A 24,479-nucleotide genomic window follows, 5' to 3' on the forward strand; every position below is an offset into this window, starting at 1 on the left:
ATCTGCCATATAATAGAGTGGAAGCAATGAAGATCTAGTTGATTCTGAAAAGTCGGTAAGATATATTGGAATTAAAAATAATTTCAAGAAAATATATCCATTTATACCTGCAACCATTGCATTTCTGACATCAAGTATAATCCTAGGGTGTGTGCTGTGACTTGAAATATGTAATAAAGTATAAAACCTTCTTAAATTAACAAAATCTTGCCTAATAGACTGAAAAATGGCTGCCTAAAAGACATGCATGTCCTATTAAGGGAAGCTATGAATATTACTTTATATGTAAGGAGTATCTTTGCAAATGTGATTAAAGATTTTGAGATGAGGAGGATATCCTGGAGTATCGGTAGGTTTTAATTCAATTCTCCCCCGTTTTTTTAACAGGAGAGAGGCACAGGGAGACTTGATAGACACAGATAAGGTAACATAAAGATGAAACAGATTTGAAGATGATGATTTTGAAGATAGGAGTGATGTAGTCAATGAGTGCCAAGAGCCCCCAGAAGCTGAAGAGGAAAGAAATGGATTCTCTCCAAGATCTTCTGGAGAAATCATAGCCCTGTTGACATCTGACTTCAGCCCAAGAAAATTAACTTTAGACTTCTGGCCTCTAGAACCATGAGAAAACAATGTGTTGTTTTAAACCACCGAGTCTGTGGAAATTTATTACACCAGCCACAAGAAACTAATACAGCTTGTTTATCTAACTTTCTTTTGGACTCTCAGTTTAATATAACTTACATTTATATCAGTAATTATCTTCACATTTGATCTATAAACAGACATTTGATCCTCAAGAAGGCAAATGATTAAATAAAACAAATGAAGAAAGAAACCTAAAACTACTCCTCCCCAGAAACAGAAATTGAGATTTTTATTGTTGTTGCCTGCAAAGTGTTTTATAGCAACTTAAGCAAATACTTAAATACCAAAGCATTTCACATGTAAATCCAAACTTCCAGGTTTTTTGAAAATTGGGACAATCTGGCAAACCAACACCCACATTCTCACAGCCACACCTGATACCCATATTCCCAATTAGTCACAGCTGACTAACGAATATTGGCTGTCACTTTAGAATTATGTGTTATTCAGTTCTCACCTGACTGCTCAGCTTTACCCTACCTGCCTAGACCTTGCATGGTGATAATTGCCAGCTTCTAACTTTTCCCAGTATTCCTTCCCCATCATTTTTATCCTCCTTATCTCACATTCTATATTTGGTCTCTGTTCAGCAGCAGCCAGTACAGAAAAAGAAAAAATATGAATGAGTATCACAACTGTTCAGTAGACAAACATTAATACAGTACTGCCATGTATTTATGAACTAAAAACACTCTGAACTCTGGATGATTCCACTCAAGTCTATGAATTTTCTAGGAATTATGTCTAGGAAACAGTCAATTAGAAAGATTGCTTTACTGAGTTGAGGTGATGTTGCCAGACCCAAACACGTCCCGAATTCACTTAAGACTCTGGGCACATGTAGGACATGTAACCTTTCCAAGTACCCACGGCACATTTTCTAAAATACAGCAGGGTTTGAGGGAGACCGAAAATTAGACTAAATCAGTGTTCTGACGATCCACATGGTCACACATCTGTGCCATTGGAGCTGAGGCTGGGAACCAGGGGCCTATAGGCAGACTTGCTGATACTATGCCCACTTCAATGTGGGCAGGCCTGCTCCTGACCTTGATATAATCTAACGGATATAATCTACCAATCCTGGTATGGTCTCTTCTTCAAGTCATCCTTTCCATTCTCTGCTATCTAGTTTTATTCCCGCTTCCACCAATGCTTCAGCTTGCTCCAAGACACTGTGTGTATCTGATTAGATGATTTCTCTACTTGAAATATTTTTTAAAATCCCCTACTCTTAAGATCAAGTTCAAGTTCAGTCTCCTTGCCCTGGCCTCCAATCCTTGCAGATTCTAATATCTGCTTGCTTCTCCAGTTTCAGCATATACCACTTTCTCTTCCATGTTTTAACTATTCCACCCTGCTCTTATTTCCATTTTACAAAAGGATAAACCCCTTCAACCTTTGGGCCTTCCATTTTGCTAGTCCCTCACCTGGAGCTCTCTTCATGACTTCTCCACTTAGTCAACCACTGCTCATCCTTGGGAGGGTAGCACTAAGACCAAGAGAAACTGCAATGTAAATGGTTTGGACTGTGAGAAATGTATTTCCTTATATAACAAGCCATCTGCAGAAGGAGTTCCAAAGTTAATTTAGGTGTTTAGTAATCTCATCCAGCTTGTAGTATTCCCTGTCTGCTGTCCCTTCATGTTCACTAGACAGCTACAGCAGAAGCAGGTATTGCAGGAGGATGCTTGGATTCTGCAAGAGGTGGTGGCACATTTCTCCATGTACATTTTTGCTAGGATCCAGAATATTTCCCAGAAGTACCTCCACAGATTCCTTACGCCAAATGACCATTATTGATCATATGTCCTTTTTCTAAGTGAAAAGGAAGGAAGGAGAAGAAGTAGACAGTTGGCCCTAACTATGTGCCGATTGAATTCCACATCTGTGAATTCAATCAACAGCAGATCAAAAATATTTGGGAAAAAACTCTAAAACAACAAACAATGCAACAATACAAATAAAGAAACAGTATAACAGCTACTTACATGGCATTTACATTGCTTTAGATATTTTAAGTAATCTAGAGACGACAAAGCATAAGACAGGATGTACTTAGGTTATACGCAACTATTATACCACTTTATATCAGGGACTTGGGCATCTGTGAATTTTGGTATTCTCAAGGGCCCTGGAACCAATCTGTCCCACAGATATTGAGGAACAACTCTGCTTAGCATCTAGAATGAGAGGCAGAGTCTACTACAAAGTAAAAATAAAACAAACAAAAAAACCTACATATTCAGGTAAGATCGAGCTCTCCTGGTGTAAGTATTCCAGCCTCCTATTCTTTCAGAATACTTATGACATTGGCAATCCATAATTATTTTGGTTATGGCAGTTAATTAAAAACAGACACTGAGTCTTAATTACATCTGTCTATCTTCACTGTTTTGACACTGCAGTAACTCCAATTCCAGAGGTCTCAAGCTGTTGCCAAACTTCCAGTAACCCAAAACATGTTCACATAACTTTATACATCCACACTTCAAAAGTAGATTCACTATACCACAGAGAAATAGTATAAGTGAATCCTTTGTAAAAATAAGGTCAAGAGTCAGAGTAGTGGGTTCATGGCATAGCTGTTAGGCAACTACTTAACCTGGTGGAGATTAATTTTTCTCCACTGAAAAATGGTGATAGTGATAACTTTATAAGGTTCTGTTGATGAGTCAATGTGTGTGGGTAAATCTTGACAAAGAGCTCGACAAGACTTAAGTCAAATGATTACTATTATCAAGATTATAATAATTACTATTAATAATTATAGAAAGATACTTCCTTCATTTTCTTCCTTACCAGTATCCTAATCACAGGAGCCTCCAGCAGAAAGAACACACAAAGGCGTCAGTAGCTTCCTTCTCTGACATTAGAGGGGGTAATTATGAGAACAAAGGGAACACATAGGGACTATTAGACCCTGGAGAAAATAGAATTCTTCAGTGGCCAGAGCTCAGAGGGAGAGGTCAAAGTCTAAAGGTTTTCATGTGATTCTGTACAATTTGGCCTAATTCTGTTTAGATATTAGGCTTCCCCAGGGCAAACAATGAACCTCTTTAGCACTTTCCAAATGAAAATTCTGTAAGCCTATTTAAAAAACAAACCCAGCTAGCTTTCTTCCTAGCACATTTATCACCATTGTTATCCTTGCCCTAGACACCTTTGAAATTCAATATGACAGAACCCATGGTATTCCTTTAAAAAAAAAAAAAAACAGCAATGTTCTCAGAAAATAAAAATATCTGGAGAGAGCAGGTGCATATGGTCACTTTGGGGTAAGAAGAGGATTCATTATGGCTTCAAAATCGCTGTCACACCTCTCAGAATCACATTTTCACCTGCCACTGAGCTTGCTTTCACCATACTCTGTGGTCTCTGTCTCCCCTACTGTGACTTCAGCAGCCCCTATAAAAGTCATCTTCCCCACTTTGAAAAGTGTTACCAGCCTGGGCAAACATAAGCAAGAATAACTGAGTAAACAAAGCCAGGTGCAACTTGAATGCAGGTTTAAAAAGAGAACAACTTTCAAGGGAAAAGATTGAAGATTTGGGTTTTGTAATAGGCTGCTTAACAGGAATAAATACTTGATTTAAAATGGCTCTGTGGTAAGGGCCAGGGAGAAAATGCATGTGTGTTTTGTATTATTATTGAGTGCCTTCTGTAAAAAAAAAAGCCTGAAGAAATTAGTATTCCAGGTTGTGCTCTTCCACAAACATTGAGTGAATACTTGTCATTTATAGTGGCAATGACACGGATAGTTAGAGCCTGAATGATTTGACAAATTAAATTATCGGTTGACTGTGCCTATATACAAAGAGAGAACTTATACAGGAGAGGGATGTATAGCTGATTAAATGTAGAGACAATACTTAAATAAAAACTGAAAAAAAAAACCCACTGTGAATAGAGGGACTTCATATAAAACATTGAGAGGCTGGGTGATTGAAATAGTTGTCATCCATATCAGAACAGTTGAACACATACTAGTAAAGAAAAATCTAAAGATCTACATGAATATATTCCCTAAACCACCTATATGCCACCTGATGGGGGCTCATTATATGTATAAGGGTTCTTTTTGTTTCTTAATTCATATCTAGAGTTTTAAGTAGTTCAATAGTAGCTAAAATGGAGAATGTCTTTTGTGGTGTCAGATATCAGTAATGGCTTAAACTCAGAACTAGATTCATTATATTTCAATTAATCTAAATCTCAAAGCAGGTGACATCGGTCACTGAATTTGAAATTTATACAAAGTAAAAAACAAACAAACAAAAAACGGGACTGGTGCAGTGCCTCATGCTGTAATGCCAGCATTTTGGAAGGCTGAGGCAGGCAGATTGAGGTCAGGAGTTTGAGAACAGCTTGACCAACATGGTGAAACCCTGTCTCTACTAAAAATACAAAACAATTAGCTAGGCGTGGTGGCATATGCCTGTAGTCTCAGCTACTTGGGAGGCCGAAGCAGAAGAATCACTTGAATTGGGGAGATGGAGGTTGCAGTGAGCCATGATCATGCCACTGCACTCCAGCCTAGGTGACAGAGCAAAACTCCATCTCAAAAATATATAAATAAATGAAATAATAATTTCATGGATACATCTTCCAATCAGAGTCCAACATAATATTTAGGTACAAAAGCGAGTGTCAACCATATAATGTTTTCGTTCCCTAGAACAAAACTTGTCACTGGTGGGTTTCAAAGGAATATTCAAACCTCAAGTATGGAAGTTTGAGAAGAAAATATATAAAGGAGGGCAAAGCCTATATTTAAAAAAGAAAAGAAGTAGAAGAAAACAAGCAGTAGCAACAGGATGAAAATAACTACCATTATGGCTGGCACAGTGGCTCACACCTGTAATCCAGCATTTTGAGAAGCCTAGGTGGGTGGATCACTTGAGCTCAGGAGTTCAAGACCAGCCTGGGCAACATGGCTAAACCCCATCTTTACTGAAAACACAAAAAATTAGCCAGGCGTGGTGGCATGTGCCTGTTGTCCTAGCTACTTGGGAGGTTAAAGTGGGAGCATCGTATCAACCTGGAGACTGAGGTTGCACTGAGCCAAGATCGAGCCACTGCACTGCAAGCCCAGCCTGGGGTAGTGGAGCAAGGCCCCATCTCAAAAAAAAAAAACCACACACACACACAAATAAACTACTATTAGAGTTTTCTATCCTGGAAATCTTGTTAAATAAATAGCATAAACAAAATCTTCATTAAATTATTGTCTGAGGAAAAAAACAAACAAGCAAAAAACTTTATTCTTTGTACTCTAAACATCATTTTATCCAAAACCCTGCCCATGCAAGCAATAATAAACAGAGAAATAGGGAGGGGAGTGAGGGGGAAGAGAAGGGGCGGGAGAGGGGGAGCAATTAAGATATAGAGAAGAGGCCGGGCGCCGTGGCTCAAGCCTGTAATCCCAGCACTTTGGGAGGCTGAGGAGAGTGGATCACGAGGTCAAGAGATCGAGACCATCCTAGTCAACATGGTGAAACCCCGTCTCTACTAAAAATACAAAAAATTAGCTGGGCATGGTGGTGCATGCCTGTAATCCCAGCTACTCAGGAGACTGAGGCAAGAGAATTGCCTGAACCCAGGAGGCGGAGGTTGCGGCGAGCCGAGATAGCACCATTGCACTCCAGCCTGGGTGACAAGAGCAAAACTCCGTCTCAAAAAAAAAAAAAAAAAAAAAAAAAGAAAAAAGAAAAGAAAAGATATAGAGAAGATAGATTGAGGCTCCTCACATATATTTGATAAAAGTTCTAAAGGGCCCAAGAAAAAGAGAAGCTAGAAAAAGCAATATTTGAATGAAAATGACTGAAATTTTTCCAGAATGAAAGTCATAGATTTCAGATTAAAAGAACTGCTAGTGCCGAGTAGAACAAATAAAATAAGTCCACATATGACTGCATCATTATCACCCTCCAGAAAGACAAAGGTAAAAACAAACAAACAACAACAAATTCTCATAATTTACCAGGGATCAAAAGCCAATTATTTTCAAAAGAATGCCAATTAAATTGAAGGCAGACTTTTCATCAACAACACTAAGATGCCAGTTCCAAGCAGCACTGAGGAAAAATAGTCAACCAACATGTGTCTCCCAATCAAACCAAAACAACTAGTAAAGGAATAAAAATAAACATAAAAGAAAGATAAAATTTACAAAAGTACAGTGAACACAAATCTAGATTTCAAATATTGGTAAATTTTTATGTGGCTAAAAACAAGAGTATGTCTGCTTTAATGAAAGTTTTATTTTGAAATAATTTAGGTTACCATTCACTCGTAAGAAAGATAATAAATTGATTCCAGAGAGATACTTTTGTTTGTAGTAAAATATAGAGGGCTCACCAATAAATGGGTATGACATACGGATTTGGGGGAAAAAAATCAGTATTTTGCAGCCATCATAATACAGACTGATTCATGCAAGAATCATTAATAGGGAAACTTATACCAAGAATTAGGATAGTATGATATTTGTACTAAAGAGACTGTTTTCACTCCTTGGTGTTTGACTACTGACCTATTTTAAGCCTCACCCCCTCTCCTCCCTTTTTGCCCATATCTGAGCAAGCTAATAAGAATGCCCAAGTGCTCCCTTTAGCACTGGAGGGAGTTTGAATTCAAATAAGTCCCTGTCCGGTCTCTAATCATAATAAAATGCCCATGGCAGTCTCCTTTTCTCACTTCCTCACAAGTCATTTTTGGACTAGCTTGGGAAGCTTTCCCTGCTTCCCCTACAAAACATCTCTAATTATGTGAGATGAATGTATTTTGTTTACCCTCGTGATATGTGGCATGATGAATCTCAACATCCAAATGAACTTTTCAGTTGGAGTTCATCCTGTTTATTCAGGGTAGGCCCAATAGTCTTGAAGTATCTGGTTGGGCTGGGCAAGGTGGCTCACACCTGTAATCCCAGCACTTTGGGAGGCTGAAGTGGACAGATCATGAGGTCAGGAGATTGAGACCATCCTGGCCAACATGGTGAAACTCTGTCTCTACTAAAAACACAAAAAGTAGCTGAGTGTGGTGGTGTGTAATCCAAGCTACTTGAGAGGGTGAGACAGGAGAACTGGATGAACCAGGGAGTTGGAGGTTGCAGTGAGCCAAGATGGTGCCACTGTACTCTAGACTGGCAACAGAGAAGACTCTCTCTCAAAAAAGAAAACAAGAAAAAAAAGAAAAGAAAAAAAGTATCTGGTTGTAAGGGAAAACAACTATACAGTGGAGAAATGAATCAAACCTTGATTAAGCAATCAAAATTGATGACACTAATATGTAGCTTCCTGGTATACCCTGAGAATGACATGCCATCTATGTTGTTTTCTAACTGAGAATGCATAATTTAAAACCAATTCTGAAGAAACAAGAGATAAATCCAAAATGAGAAAAATCCCATCAAAAATGGAAAAGGGGTACAGATTTTATTCTTCAAAAATATCAGTGTCATGAAAATCAAAGGCTATAGAAATCTGCCAAATTAAAGGAGACATGACAATGAAATGACAAACCTTACCTTAGAGTGGGTTTTGTACTAAATGGGTAAGAAAATGCTATAATGCACTGGCTCAACAGAATAAAATGGTATATTAAAATTCCACAGCAATGTCATATTTACTAAAGTTGATAACTTCTCTGTTATTTAAGAGAATATCCCTATTCTCAGAAAACACATAAATAAGAATTTGGCTGTAAAGGGTCATGATGTAAGTAATACATCCTTAAGTGGTTCAGAGAAAGATTGTTTATACACATTCACATATGTAGAGCAAACACAAATGATAAAACAAATGTAGCAAAATATTAACAATCAATGGATCTAGGTAAAGGTTACACATAAACTCTCATTACAAAATTTTTCTGAAGTTTTAATTTTGAAATAAAAAGTTAAAGACTTGCATGTTCTTGAACATTCTTAATCTTTAAAAATGGCATTAGTAACAGACTTTTAATCTACATATATCACATAGGTTAATACTTCAAATACTTTTAAACAGATTTTTTAAAAATTGATGGCATATATATTCCTGCACCAAGTAATGATAAATATGTATTTTCAAAACTCATGAAACATACAGAAAAGTTGTATAGGTTCAGTCTATGTGACAAACGATCATGGATGACAATATATTTAGTTTATAAAAAAACTAAAAGAAGAGTTTTTTTTTTTTTAGATGCAGTTTCATTCTTGTTGCCCAGGCTGAAGTACAATGGCACAATCTTGGCTCACCACAACCTCCACCTCCTGGGTTCAAGCAATTCTCCTGCCTCAGCCTCCCAAGTAGATGAGATTACAAGAATGTGCCACCATGCCTAATTTTGTATTTTTAGTAGAGACAGGGTTTCTCCATGTTGGTCACGCTGGTCTCAAACTCCCAACCTCAGGTGATCCACCTGCCTTGGCCTCCCAAGGTGCTGGGATTATAGGCATGAGCCACCACACCCGGCCCAAGAAGAGTCTTATAATGCTTTGGAAGCTGAAAATTATTCACATATTACAAAGAACATCAAATTGGAAATGATATTCTGAGAACTGAATAATAAAAGTACAACGTATCATAATTAGTAGGAAGCAGCTAAAATGCTACCTAGGAATAGAATTATAGCCACATTGAAATTTTTAAAGAAACGTTGAAAATAAACAGTTGTCTTCAAAAGATGAAATAGAATATAGTAAATTAAAAGAAAAGGTGGAGGAATAAAAAACAAAGAACAGAAATTAATCTAACAGAAAACATGATGTGATAAAAAAAGTAAAAAAAACAAAGAACAAGTAATATCATTAGAAAGTAGACAAAGCTTTAGCTAGGCTTATCAAGGACAATAAATAATACTGGGAGAGTAGAAAAGTGACAACTGGAGATAGGAGAGAGTTTGTTGACTAAATAACAAAGTTAAGCTTAAAAACAAGAATAGCCAGTTTTCTGGAAAAATAAAATCACACACAATAGTAGAATTTTTAACTTAAAAGAATCAATAATAAAAATATATTGCACCCAATTTCACCTCAGTAAAGTTTGAAAGGTCCTCCTTAAATGATACCAACCATCAAGAAACAGGTATCTCTTATCTATTAGATTCAGAAAGTAAGAAAGGAGAAACCTCTAACTATTATAAGACTGGTTTGACACTGAGCCAGACAGAAAAGATTTTAGAAAGAACAATTACATGATTTCACATGATTATTTTCACTGAATCAGAATGCTTGTGAATAATATATTTAGATGTTTTATCCATTTTTGGGGGGATAAAACATCTAAATATAATATTCACAAGAATTCTGATTCAGTATAAATCAATCTTTCTGTTATGATTATTGAGCTACTGGTCTCTCCTACTATGCTGTTAGCCCATCCAGAATAAGAACTGTGAATTATTTACTTGGAACCATAGCAGAAAAGATCTTAAATAGGCATGACCACAGAATCAATCACAGAGGATTTTTTCTACTAATTTTTCATTTAGATCTTCAAATTTTATCTACAGAGAAATGGATTAGGTGGGCCTATGAAGGGCACAGCCATTCTTATTTAACAAAAAACCAAAACTCTACAAGTGACTCCACTGTTCAGCTTTACTTTACTTGAACATACTACAGGATCCACATGTAAGAGACTTTCAGTAAGTGCTTGTTAAATAGGATTTGATTTGTAATATCCCTATTGTGTCCCTGATTTTTCTTCTGGTTTCTTCTCAGAATGGGGTCCTTCTCATCTAGAAAATTTTAGTCCCCTTAGCCCAATTCTGCCTTCGCTTATACTATATACTGAGCTCTTGGGGCTCACTCTTTGTTTCCCTATGTCCAAACTCATAAACAGTGTCAAAGCCATTGGATTCCTGAAGCAAACGTGACACTGGAAAAGCCAAAATCTAGAGATGATAAAAGCCCTTAGCCCAAATAATCAATACTCAATGATGACATTGCTCAGGCATCAGCAATGAGACAGTTAAAGCTAACATCTTCCTGATAAGATTTGCAGTCTTAGTGACTGTAGTATTAAAAGTCTTTGGGGGAAAAAGGAGAAGATGGTGCTGTAGGACAAACTCAGGATTGCAGCTCCCAGTGAATCCACAGATGGTGAGTGGACACTGCATTTCTAGATGGATCTTTAATGCCCACAGAACAGGAGATTCCCAGGTGTAGGAGCCACACTGGCCACCAGCCTGGCTGTTTGGCCTGCACGGCTGTTTGGGCCAGTGCCACAGCACAGCGGCACTCCGTACAAAGTACACTGGTTTGGTTGCCTTGTTAAACTGGCAATTGGAGATTTCGGAAGGCAGATTAGCACATTCATCTGATTAAATGGGACTTAAACAGAAAGCCAGGCCAGGAAATTCCCGGGCAGCAACGTGATTCCAGCTGGTGCAGTGGGTCGCTGCATAGGAAATCACACAGTTCCCAGCACCCTTTCAGTAGGCGACTGGAACACTGGGAGAGAGTCAACCATTCAACTTAAAAAAAAAAAAAAAAAAAAAAAAAAAGGGCTCTGAGGCAGGGAGCCAGGTGATCAGGCTTGGTGGGTCCCACCCCCACAAAAATAAAGAAAACAGAAATTGGAAAAGCTTGGGGTTGAGAGTTTCATGGCAAGCACAGCTGAACCAAGGATGGTGCAGCTCAGAGGAGGAGGGGCGTCCACCATTACCGAGTCACTTGACCCCTACAGAGGTACACTGCCATTGCTGATGCAGCCTGCAGTTGCCGAGGCAACCCACCATAAGAGAGAGAGTCCATCACTACAGAGGCAGGCCATCATCACCACAGCAGCTCTAACCATACCCATATAAACATGACTACAGGGAATTACATACAGCAGCAGGGCTGAGTTCACAGCAACAGGGCGGAGCCCACGGCAGCTCAGCATAGCCACTACAGGCAACCAGTGATTAGACTGCCTCCTTGCTGGGCAGGAAAGTGCAACAGATACTCATAAATAGAGCCCTAACTCCCAGGGACAGAGCACCTGAGGAAAAAATAGGGGCTTTATGAGTTCTGCTGCAGCAGACTTAAACGTACCTGCCTAGCAGCCCTGAATGAACAACGGAGCTCACAGCTCAGCACTTGAGCTCCTATAAAGTACAGACTGTCTCACCAAGTATAAATTATAGGCAGTCTCCTAAAGCAGCTCCCTGACCCCTGTATATCCAGAGTCACCTCACAAAGGACTGATCAGACTGACATTTGGCGGGCATCATACAGGGACAAAGATAGCAGAAGAAGAAACTGGTCGCAACCCTCATGGTTCTGCAGCTGATACAGGTGTACCCCAGGCAGGCAGGGCCTGGAGTGGACCTCAGTAGTCCTACAGCAGAGGGGCCAGACTGTTAGAAGGAAAACTAAGAAACAGAAATACTTCATCATCAACAATCTGGACGTCCACTCAGAGACCAAATCAGAAAATCAGCAACTACTCAGACGCAAGGTGGATAAATCCACAAAGATGGGAAGACACCAGCGCAAAAAGGAGGAAAACACCCGAAACCAGAACACCTTGCCTCCTACAAGGGACCACAACTCCTCACCAGCAAGGGAACAAAGCTGGACAGAGAATGAGTGATGAAATGACAGAATCAGACTTCAGAAGGTGGGTAATGAGCAACTTCCGTGAGCTAAAAGAACATGTTCTAACTCAATGCAAAGAAACTGAGAACCTTGAAAAAAGATTTGAAGAAATGATAACAAGAATTGACAACTTAGAGAGGAATATGAGTGAATTGAAGGAGCTGAAAACACAACATGAGAACTTCACGAAGCATGCACAAGTTTCAACAGCCAAATTGACCAAGCAGAAGAGAGGGTATCAGAAGTCGAAGATCAACTCAATGAAATAAAATGAGAAACCAAGACTAAAGAAAAAATGTGCAAAAAGGAATAAACAAAGTCTCCAAGAAACGTGGGACTATGTGAAGAGACCAAATCTACATTTGATAGGTGTACCTGAATGTGACGAAGAGAATGAATCCAAGCTGGAAAATACTCTTCAGGATATTATCCAGGAAAATATCCCCAACCTAGCAAGGCAGGCCAACATTCAATTCCAGGAAATACAGAGAACACCACAAAGATACTCCACAAGTGGAGCAACCCCAAGGAACATAATCGTCAGATTCACCAGGGTTGAAATGAAGGAGAAAATGCTAGCAGCAGCCAGAGAGAAAGGTCACGTCACCCACAAAGGGAAACCCATCAGACTCACAGCAGATCTCTCAGCAGAAACCCTACAAGCCAGAAGAGAGTGGGGGCCAATATTCAACATCCTTAAAGAAAAGAACTTTCAACCCAGAATTTCATATCCAGCCAAACTGAGCTTCACAAGTGAAGGAAAAATAAAATCCTTTACAAACAAGCAAGTACCCAGAGATTGTCACCACCAGGCCTGCTTTACAAGAGCTCCTGAAAGAGGCACTACAAATAGAAAAGAACAACCAGTACCAGCCATTCCAAAAAACATACCAAATGCTAAAGAACATCAACAAAATGAAGAATCTGCATCAACTAATGGGCAAAACAGTCAGCTAGCATCAAAATGGCAGTATCAAATTCACAAATAACAATATTAACCCTAAATGTAAATGGGCTAAATACACAATCAAAAGACACAGACTGGAAAATTGGATAAAAGGCCAAAACCCATCAGTGTGCTGTATCCAGGAAACCCATCTCACATGCAAGAATACACAAAGGCTCAAAATAAAGGGAAGGAAGAAGATTTACCAAGCAAATGGAGAGCAAAAAAAAGCAGGAGTTGCAATTCTCATCTCTGACAAAAGAGACTTTAAAGCAACAAAGATCAAAAGAGACCAAGAAGGACATTACATAATGATAAAAGGATTGATACAACAAGAAGAGCTAATGATTCCAAATATATATGGAACCAATACAGGAGCACCCAGATACATAAGGCAAGTTCTTAATGACTTACAAAGAGACTTAGACTCCCACACAATAATAGTGGGAGACTTTAACACTCCACTCTCAATACTAGACAGATAATCAGACAGAAAATTAACAGGGATATCGAGGACTTGAACTCAGACCTGGAACAAGCAAACCTGATAGACATCTACAGAACTCTCCACTCCAATTCCACAGAATATACATTCTTCTCAGCACCACATCAAACCTACTCTAAAATTGACTATATAATTGGAAGTAAATCACTCCTCAGCAAATGCAAAACAACTGAAATCATAACAAACAGTCTCTCAGACCATAGTGCAATCAAGTTAGAACTCAGAATCCAGAAACTAACTCAGAACTAGACAGCTTCATGGAAACTGAACAACTGGCTCTTGAATGTTGACTGGATAAACAATGAAATGAAGGCAGAAATAAAAAAGTTATTTAAAACCAATGAGAATGAAGACACAGCACACTAGAATCTCTGGGACAGATTTAAAGCAGTCTCTAGAGGAAAATATATAGCTATAAGTACCCACATGAGAAGAGTGGAGAGATCCAAAATTGACATCCTAACGTCAAAATTGAAAGAGCTGGAGGAGCAAGATTAAAAAAAAAAAAAACAAACTCAAAACCTAGCAGAAGGCAAGAAATAACTAAGATCAGAGCAGAACTGAAGGAGATAGAGACATGAAAAACCCTTCAAAAAAATCAATAAATCCAAGAGCTGGTTTTTTGAAAAGATCAACAAAATAGACCACTAGCCAGACTGATAAAAAAGAAAAGAGAGAATAACCAAAGAGATGCAATAAAAAACAATAAAGGGGAAATGAGCACAGATTCCACAGAAATTCAAGCCATCATCAGAGAATATTACAAAAAACTCTATGCATATAAACGAATAAACCTGGAAGAAATGGATAAATTCCTGGACACTTGTGTCCTCCCAAGCCTAAACCAGGAGGAAGCCAAAACTATGAATAGACCAATAACAAGGTCTGAAGTTGAGGCAGCAATTAAGAGCCTACCACACAAAAAAAGCCCAGGTCCAGATGGGTTCACAGCCTAATTCTACCAGACACACAAAGAGGAGCTGGTATCATTTCTTCTGAAACTATTCCAAATAATAATCCTTCCCAAATCATTTTATGAGACCAACATCATCCTGATACCAAAACCTGGCAGAGACTCAACAAGAAAAGAAAACTTCAGGCCAATATCCATGATGAACATAGATGCAAAAATCTTCAATAAAATACTGGCAAGTGGATTGCAACTGCACATCAAAAAGCTTATCCACAATAATCAAGTAGGATTCATCCCAGGGATGGTTCAACATACTCAAGTCTATAAACGTAATTCACCACATAAACAGAACCAAAAACAAAAACCACGATTATCTCAATTGATGCGGAGAAGTCATTTGACAAAATTCAACAGCCCTTTATGCTAAAAACCCTCCATAAACTCGGTATTGATGGAACATATCTCAAAATAGTAAAAGCTATTTATGACAAACCAACAGGCAATATCATACTGAATGGGCAAAAACTGGAAGCATTTCCCTTGAAATCTGGCACTAGACAAGGATGCCCTCTCTCACCACTTCTATTCAATATAGTACTGGAAGTTCTAGCCAAAGCAGTCAGGCAAGAAAAAGAAACAAAGGGTATTCAAATAGGAAAGGAGGAAGCCAAATTGTCTCTATTTGCAGATGACATGATAGTATATCTATAAGACCCCATCGTCTCAGCCCAAAAACTCCTGAAACTGATAAGCAACTTCAGCAAAGTCTCAGGATATAAAATCAATGTGCAAAAATCACAAGCATTCCTATACACCAACAACAGACTTAAAGAGAGCCAAATCAAGAACGAACTGCTATTCACAATTGCTACAAAGAGAATAAAATACCTAGGAATACAACTTACAAGGAATGTAAGGGACCTCTTCAAGGAGAACTACAAACCACTGCTCAACGAAGTAAGAGGACAGAAAGAGATGTAGAAACATTCCATGTTCATGGTTAGGAAGAATCAATATCGTGAAAATGGCTATACTGCCCAAAGTAATTTACAGACTCAATGCTATCTCCATCAAGCTACCATTGACTTTTTTCACAGAACTGGAAAAAACCACCAGGAACTTTATATGGAACCAAAAGAGAGCCCGCATAGACAAGTCAATTCTAAGCAAAAAGAACACAGCAGGAGGCATCACACTACCAAACTTCAAACTATACTACAAGGCTGCAGTAATCAAAACAGCATGGTACTGGTACCAAAACAGAGATCGAGACCAATGGAACAGAACAGAGGCATCGGAGGCAACACAACATATCTACAACCATACAATCTTTGATAAATCTGACAAAAACAAGCAATGGGGAAAGGATTCCATGTTTAATAAATGATGTGGGAAAACTGGTTAGCCATGAGCAGAAAGCAGAAACTGGACCCCTTCCTGACACCTTACACTAAAATTAACTCCAGATGGATTAAAGACTTAAACATAAGACCTGGCACCATAAACACCCTAGAAGAATATCTAGGCAAAACCATTCAGGACATAGGAGTAGGCAAGGACTTCATGACCAAAACACCAAAAGCATTGGCAACAAAAGCCAAAATAGACAAATGGGACCTAATGAAACTTCACAGCTTCTGCACGGCAAAAGAAACAGTCACTAGAGTGAATCAGCAACCAACAGAATGGGAAAAAAATCTTTGCAGTTTCCCCATCTGACAAAGGGCTGATATCCAGAATTTACAAAGAACTCACACAGATTTACAAGAAAAAAACAAAGAAACCCATTCAAAAATGGGCAAATGATATGAACAGACACTTTACAAAAGAAGACATACATGAGGCCAACAAACATATGAAAAAAATGCTTATCATCACTGGTCATCAGAGAAATGCAAATCAAAACTACCTTGAGATACCATCTCACGCCAGTTAGAATGGCGATCATTAAAAAATCTGGAGACAACAGATGCTGGATAGGATGTGGAGAAATAGGAACACTTTTACACTGTTGGTGGGAGTGTAAATTAGTTCAACCATTGTGGAAGACAGTGTGGCGAGTCCTCAAGGACCTAGAAATAGAAATTCCATTTGACCCAGCAATCCCATTACTGGGTATATATCCAAAGGACTATAAATTGTTCTACTATAAGGACACATGCACACGAATGTTCATTGCAGCACTGTTTACAATAGCAAAGACCTGGAACCAACCCAAATGCCCATTGATAATAGACTGGACTGGAAAAATGTGGCACATATACACCATGAAATATTATGCAGACATCAAAAACGATGAGTTTGTGTCCTTTGTAGGGACATGGATGAATCTGGAGAACATCATTCTCAGCAAACTGACACAAGAACAGAAAAGGAAATACCACATATACTCACTCATAGGTGGGTGATGAACAATGAGAATACATGGGCACAGGGAGGGGAGCACTACACACTGGGTTCTATTGGGGGGAATATGGGAGGGACAGCAGTGGGGGAGCTGGGGAGGGATAGCATGGGGAGAGATGCCAGATGTGGGTGAAGGGGAGGAAGACAGCAAATCACACTGCCACATGTGTACCTATGCGACTATCTTGCATATTTTGCACATGTACCCCAAAACCTAAAATGCAATTAAAAAAAAAGTCTTCATGGCCAGCTTACTGGGATTAAAGGTTTTAGCCTTATACTGTTCCCAGAAGGTGCAAAATAACCTGGAGAAATACAAAAGCAGCAGTTTGTTAGCAGTCATTTTGCTTAAACAAATATTTGATTAGACTTAAAAGCAGATTAACTATCATGGCTAAGAAAATGACTGGGGAAAAGGGGTATCTGCATTTGGAGTTTGAGAGCCTATGTCTTTTCAGGATAGGACTTTACTCAAAAGGGTCCTGGGGCAGCGGAGAGGAGCACTTGAGGAGCATTCATGCACACCTTCCTGGAGACTTGAGAAAACACTCCACATAGAGGAAGTATGAGAAACAGATATAGGAGATTATAGAGGGGTCACAGATGAATTTTCTCAGAGGGTGGAACAGTTGGAAAAATTTGAATTAATTTTTAAATTCACAATTAGTATGACCTCATCTGTTCTCACAAGCCAATTATCAAGGAAATTAAGGTTAGATAACAAGTCCTTTACTAATGATGGATTTATTTTGGAAATGAGATTTTACTCGGGAAAAAATGAGAATTATATACAGGAAAATATATATATTTATTTAAATATTTCTCCAAAGACTGACTCTGATAGGCAATGCCATTGTGCAAAAGACACTATTGGAAGAACAAACTCACCAATAACTATTGCATGTAGTATAAACATGGTCCAACTCAACAGTGTCTATTCCAGGATCATATGACAATTATTGGGTGGAAATTCAGGTGTCCTGTGATGCTAGGCCAGAGGCATGTTTCTGTTAAGTATTATCTTTGAATCACTTTGAAAGTGATTTCCCAATTAGAATAGGTGATATTTTTCTGTCTCCAAGGTTTATTTTTTTATAGAGGAATCAATGTTCTTTGTTTCTGATCTTCCTTGTTTTAAGCATAACATTACAATTATATTCATATTATAGTCTGCAGGCAATTGATTATACACACAAAAGTACAAATTATTAAAACCAAGCAACAAGTATTAGCTGGTGACCTTCATTATGGTCACACGTGCTCCCCAGTACCCAGCTGTTTAAGTAGTCAATACAAAATCTATTCTAGAGTTGCTTACCATTGATTTGGAGAACAGATGTATGCACATGAGGTGATTGGCAAACAAGCCAAAATGGTTTATAATTAGATTTTGTATTGTGTGACTCAGTCTATTAGTGTGATGGATCAGAGAAGAGAGAGATCAATGTGGTTTGAGTCATTAAAAGTTTTGGAGAAGCCCATCTTTGTGTTGACACTTGAAGAATGATAAGAAAGAAATTAAGATTTAAACATTATGCCTCCAACTTTGTTCTTTTTGCTTAGGATCATCTTGGCTTTATGGGGTCCCTTGTGATTCCATATGAAGTTTAAAGTGCTTTTTTCCAGTTCTCTGAAGAAGGTCATTGGTAGCTTGATGGGGATAGCATTGAATCTATAGATTACTTTGGGCAGTATGGCCATTTTCATGATAGTGATTCTTCCTAAACCCAGAAGAAACACCACACATCTAAAACCATCTTATCTTTGACAAACCCAGCAAAACAAGCAATTGGGAAAGGACTCCATGTTTAATAAATGGTGTTGGGAAAACTGGTTAGCTATGTGCAGAAAATAGAAACTGGACCCCTACCTGTCACCTTACACTAAAATTAACTCCAGATGGATCAAAGATTTAAACATAAAACCTAACACCATAAAAACAGTAGAAGAAAACATAGACAAAACTATCCAGGACATAGGCATAGGCAAGGACTTCATGACTAAAACACCAAAAGCAATGGCAATAAAAGCCAGGATAGACAAATGGGATCTAATTAAACTCCAGAGCTTCTGTACAGCAAAAGAAACCATCATTAAAGTGAATCAGCAACCAACAGAATGGGGAAAATTTTTTTGCAATCTACCCATCTGACAAAGAGCTAATATCCAGAATCTACAAAGAACTAAAACAGATTTACAAAAAAAAAAAAAAAACAACAAACAATTCCATTCAAAAGTGGGTGAAGGATATGAACAGACACTTTTTGAAAGAAGACATATATGAGGCCAACAAACATATGAAAAAATGCTCATCATCACTGGTCATTAGAGAAATGCAAATCAAAACCACACTGAGATATCATCTCATGCCAGTGAGAATGGCGATCATTAAAAAATTGGGAGACAACAGATGCTGGAGAGGATGTAGAGAAATAGGAACACTCTTACACAGTTGGTGGGAATGTAAATTAGTTCAACGATGGTGGAAGACAGTGTGGGGATTTCTCAAGGATCTAGAAACAGAAATTCCATTTGACCCAGCAATCCCACCATTTGGTATATACCCAAAGAACTATAAATCATTCTACTATAAGACACATGCACACGGATGCTCATTGCAACCCTGTGTACAATAGCAAAGACCTGGAACCAACCCAAATGCCCATCAATGATAGACTGGACAAAGAAAATGTGGTACATACACACCATGGAATACTACGTAGCCATAAAAAATGATGAGTTCATGTCCTTTGTAGGGGCTTGGATGAATCTGGAAACCATCATTCTCAGCAAACTGACCCAAGAACAGAAAGCCAAGCACCATATGTTCTCACTCATAGGTGGGTGTTGAACAACGAGAACACATGGACTCAGGGAAAGGAGCATCACACACAGGGGACAGTTGGAGGGGGGTAGGGAACAGACTATGGGGGGGTGGGGAGGGAGGGGAGGGTGGAGAGGGATAACATGGGGAGAAATGCCAGATATAGTATGCACCTAAAGTAAAATAAATTTTTAAAAAAAGATTTAAACATTATTTTTGGCCACCTGATATCTAAACTTCTTCTGGTGTTTGAGAAATTCCCTATCATGTAAGGCAGAGCTGGGCTTCCAATACAGAAGCTGAAAATGCCACATAATTTTTTCCCATCATTTCTTTGAGTTTAAACATGGCCACACCACCTGGGTTTACCAAATCAGATGCTTCTATTCCAAAGTGCCAACCAGAAGCTGGGATGCTGAAGAAAGCAGGGATCATTTGTCAAGTGGTCAGCTACAGAGTATCTTCACTAGACCAGTTTGAGGCATCATTCTGGGTATTGTGCCTGGCTTCATGGCTTCAAAACATGGCTTTCTGGTTCTCTTGAATATTCTCATAAACTAGCATATATTATTTTAGTAAGTTTTATTTTCCTCTTAAACTTGCCAGAGGTAGCTTTTCCACTTTCTACTAACAACCTTGAAAGTAGTAGGAATTAGGCAGGGTGGGGTGGCTCACGCCTGTAATCCCAGCACTTTGGGAGGCTGAGGTGGGCAAATCACCTGAGGAGTTTGAGACCAACCTGACCAATACGGAGAAACCACATCTCTACTAAAAAGACAAAATTTGCCAGGTGTGGTGGCACATGCCTGTAATGTCAGGTACTTGGGAGGCTGACATAGGAGAATCACTTGAACCCAGGAGGCAGAGGTTGTGGTGAGCAGATATTGCACCATTGCACTCCAACCTGAGCAAGAAGAGCAAAACTCCATCTCAAAAAAAGAAAAAAAGAAAGAAAGAAAAGACAGAAGAAGTGCTGTACATACAGAGTCACTGCAGAGAAGACAAGGATGAGAGAATTAGCAGATGGTATTGATATAGGCATTAAAAAGAAATTATTTAGGTAGATAGTGAGGGTAAAGAAGTCCTTGGTAAGGTTGCTCTTTTAATAAAAAGCAGCCCTGAAATCATTTTCTTTTCTAACAAAAAGAAGCCTGTAAAATCAAGCTGCAGACATAGACAAGCAAGCTGGAAACTTGCACAAGTGAATGCCAGAAGCTGTGCCAATAGCAAAAGGCTACCTGGGGCTAAGCATGTTCAACATGGTGGCTCCATCTTCCATTTTTCAAACCAACTGCATATACAGAAAGGAGCAGACAACATGGTGCTGGTCAAATAGAAAACCCATTTGCATAATAAAATAGTTAGGATGGGATGACCAGTTTCCTCGTGCACTATGTAAACGTCACACCCGGTCCAGTCAAACTGTGGACCATATGTAACTCAGACACCACCTCCTCAAGCCAGTCTATAAAATTGGGTGCCCTTCTTTGGGCCATAAGTCCCACTTGGGCATCTCTCTCAGGAGAGAGCTATTTTCCCTTCTCTTTCTTTTGCCCTTTAAACCTCAGCTCCTAAACCCACTTTTTATGTGTCCATGTACTCAATGTCCTTGGTGTGAGACCAGGAAGGCTGCATAACCCATCTTGGTGATTAACATTTGGCTGCTTGTTACTTACGTAAATTTCTGCAGACAGTTTGAATTTCTCCCCAGAAAATGGGCTTCTCTTTTCTATCATATCCTTTAGGCTGCAAATCTTCTGAACTTTTATGCTCTGCTTCCTCTTGAATGCGTTGTTGCTTAGAAATTTCTTCCATCAGATACACTAAATTATCTCTCTCAAGTTTAAAGTTCCACATATCTCTAGGGAAGGGGCAAAATACCACCAGTCTCTGCTAAAGCATACCAAGAGTGACATTTACTCCAGTTCCCAACACGTTTCTCATCTCTGAGACCACATCAGCCTGGACTTCATTGTCCATATCACCATCAGCATTTTGGTCAAAGCCATTCAACAAGTCTCTAGGAAGTTCCAAACTTTCCCACATCTTCCTATCTTCTGAGCCCTCCAAGACTCTAAGAAGTTCCAAACTTTTCCACAATTTCCTGTCTTTTTCTGAGCCCTCTAAACCGTTCCAAACTCTACCTGTTACTCAGTTCCAAAGTCACTTCCACATTCTCAAGTATCTTATGGCAATACCCCACTACCTTGGTACCAATTTACTGTATTAGTCCATTCTCATACTGCTATGAAGAAATATCCAAGACTGGGTCATTAATAACAGAAAGATATTTAATTGACTCACAGTTCCACATGACTGGGGAGGCCTCAGGAAACTTACAATCATGGCGGAAGGCACCTCTTCACAGGATGGTGGGAGAGAGAATAAGGGCAAGCAGGAGAAATGCCAGACACTTAAAAAACTATCAGATCTTATAATGAGACTCGCTCATTATCAAGAATAGCATGGGAGAAATCATCCTCATGTTCAATTGTTCAATTCTCTCAACCTGGCCCCACACTTGAAACGTGGGGAGTATGGAGAACACAATTCAAGGTGATATTTGGGTGGGGACACAGAGCCAAACTATATCTCCTGGTCAGTCCTAAGACCGACTCGATGGATAGCTATAGAAGGCCCTGGAACTTGCATTTTAACAATCCTCCTGGACTATTCTTGGAAACACTAAGGTTAATGTACCACTTACTCAAGGGATCAAATTTGGTTTTAGTACACAATTCAAAAGCTATATTTCTTCCAGCAGGGGTTCAGTCTTATACTGTAGTTTCTCTCCAAACTCCATCAAATAAGAACAGGTTTTGCTTCTCTCTGCTTTCTTTATTGGTAACTCCTCAGAATTGGGACTTCATCCTAGGAATCTTCTCATAGAGGCTAGATCTATTTCCTCTCCCTTTTCATTTTAATTAGGGATGCCAAAATTAATGTTAATGTAGGAACAAATAATCTCAAGTAAAGCCTTATTGAACAACATACAAGATCCCTAAAATCTGGCTGGGCACGGTGACTTACACCTGTAATCCCAGCACTTTAGGAGGCCAAAGTGGGCAGATCCCCTGAACTCAGGAGTTTGAGACCAGCCTGGGCAATAGAGCCAAACCCTGTTTCTACAAAAATAAAAAGTTAGCCAGGTGTGGCGATGTATGCTTGTAGTCTCAGCTACTTAGAAGGCTCGGGTAAGAGGATCACATGAGCCCAGGAAATCAAGGCTGCAGTGAGCTGAGACTGTTCTACTGCACCCCAGCCTGAGTAACACAGGGAGACCCTGTCTCATATATATACACACACAAAAGATCTCTAAATTCTATCCAGTCATTAAACTAGACTAATTTATCACAACTCTTATTATTTACCATTTCCAAATTAGATAAACACATAATCTTTTTAAAGTTTTCTAATTATGTGAATCAGAAGATGTAAGAGGGAAATGAATCTGAGTAGGTTAAAAAAAAAAACTGGATGTATGGAAAAAACTTAAGATCATGGGCATTGAAGTTTTTTTGTGTCGGACCAGTATAGTGAGAACAAGGCTACTGCCCTTCAATCACAAATTTCATAGTTATGGTAGTGTGAAAACTCAAGGATTTTATGTTTACTTTCTAGAATAGAAGGAAGTACTTGTTTCCTGTGGCTGGTATAACAAATTACCACTCAGTGGATGACTAAAAACAACAGAAATTTATTCTTTCATGGTTCTAGAGGCCAGAAGTGTGAAACCTACACACCAGCAGGGCCACATTTTCTTTAGGGGCTCTAAAGGAGAATCCATTATTTGCCTCTTCCGGCTTCTGGTGTTTGTCAGTATCCTTTGTAGACATGTGGCCACATCACTACAATCTCTGCCTCCATGAAGGGGCACGATTGCCTTCTCCTTTTCTGCCAAATCTTCTGTCTTACTTTGATAATGAGCTTGTGATTGTATTTATATTTATCTAGATGATATGAGATCCTTCTCTCAAAATCCTTAACTAAATCATTGGCATATAAGATAAAATATATTCTTATCATATGAAGTAATTTTCACAGTGTAATGGACTAAATGTTTGTGTACCCCCCAAACTCCAAGTAGTATTAAGAGGAAGGACTTTAGGTTGATTATAGACTTGACAAATGGGATTAGTGTTCTTGTGAGAGAGATCCCAGAGAGCTAGCCTCTTCCTTTCACCATATGGAAACCCAGTAAAAACATATAACATATGAACTAGAAATCAGGGACTCACTGGATGCCAAATCTGCTGGAGGCTTGATCTTGGTCTTCTCAGCCTCCAGCACAATAAGAAGTAAATTTCTATTGTTCATAAGCTACCTAGTTTATAGTATTTGTTATAGTAGCACGAACTGACTAATATACACAAGGTTACAGGGATTAGGGCATGGACATGTTTTGGGAGGGGCCACAATTTAACCTACTACAGGGATCTTAACTTGGCTTCAGAGGAAAGCTACAGTCTTTAAAGTAAATGCAAAATTGTCGGTATATGTATTTTTGGGGGGAGAAGATTCCTAGCTGCTACCCAATTCTCAAAATGTTCCTGACTCCAAAACAGGTTTTAAATCACTGCTTTAATAAGAGGAAGTTGGAAGGAGAATATACTTTTAAAGCTGGAAGGTGCTTGGAGGATATAATCCAGCTTTCTCAATCAC

The sequence above is a fragment of the Callithrix jacchus genome, chromosome 2, assembly GCF_049354715.1.
Source record: "Callithrix jacchus isolate 240 chromosome 2, calJac240_pri, whole genome shotgun sequence".
NCBI classification, from domain to species: domain Eukaryota; kingdom Metazoa; phylum Chordata; class Mammalia; order Primates; family Cebidae; genus Callithrix; species Callithrix jacchus.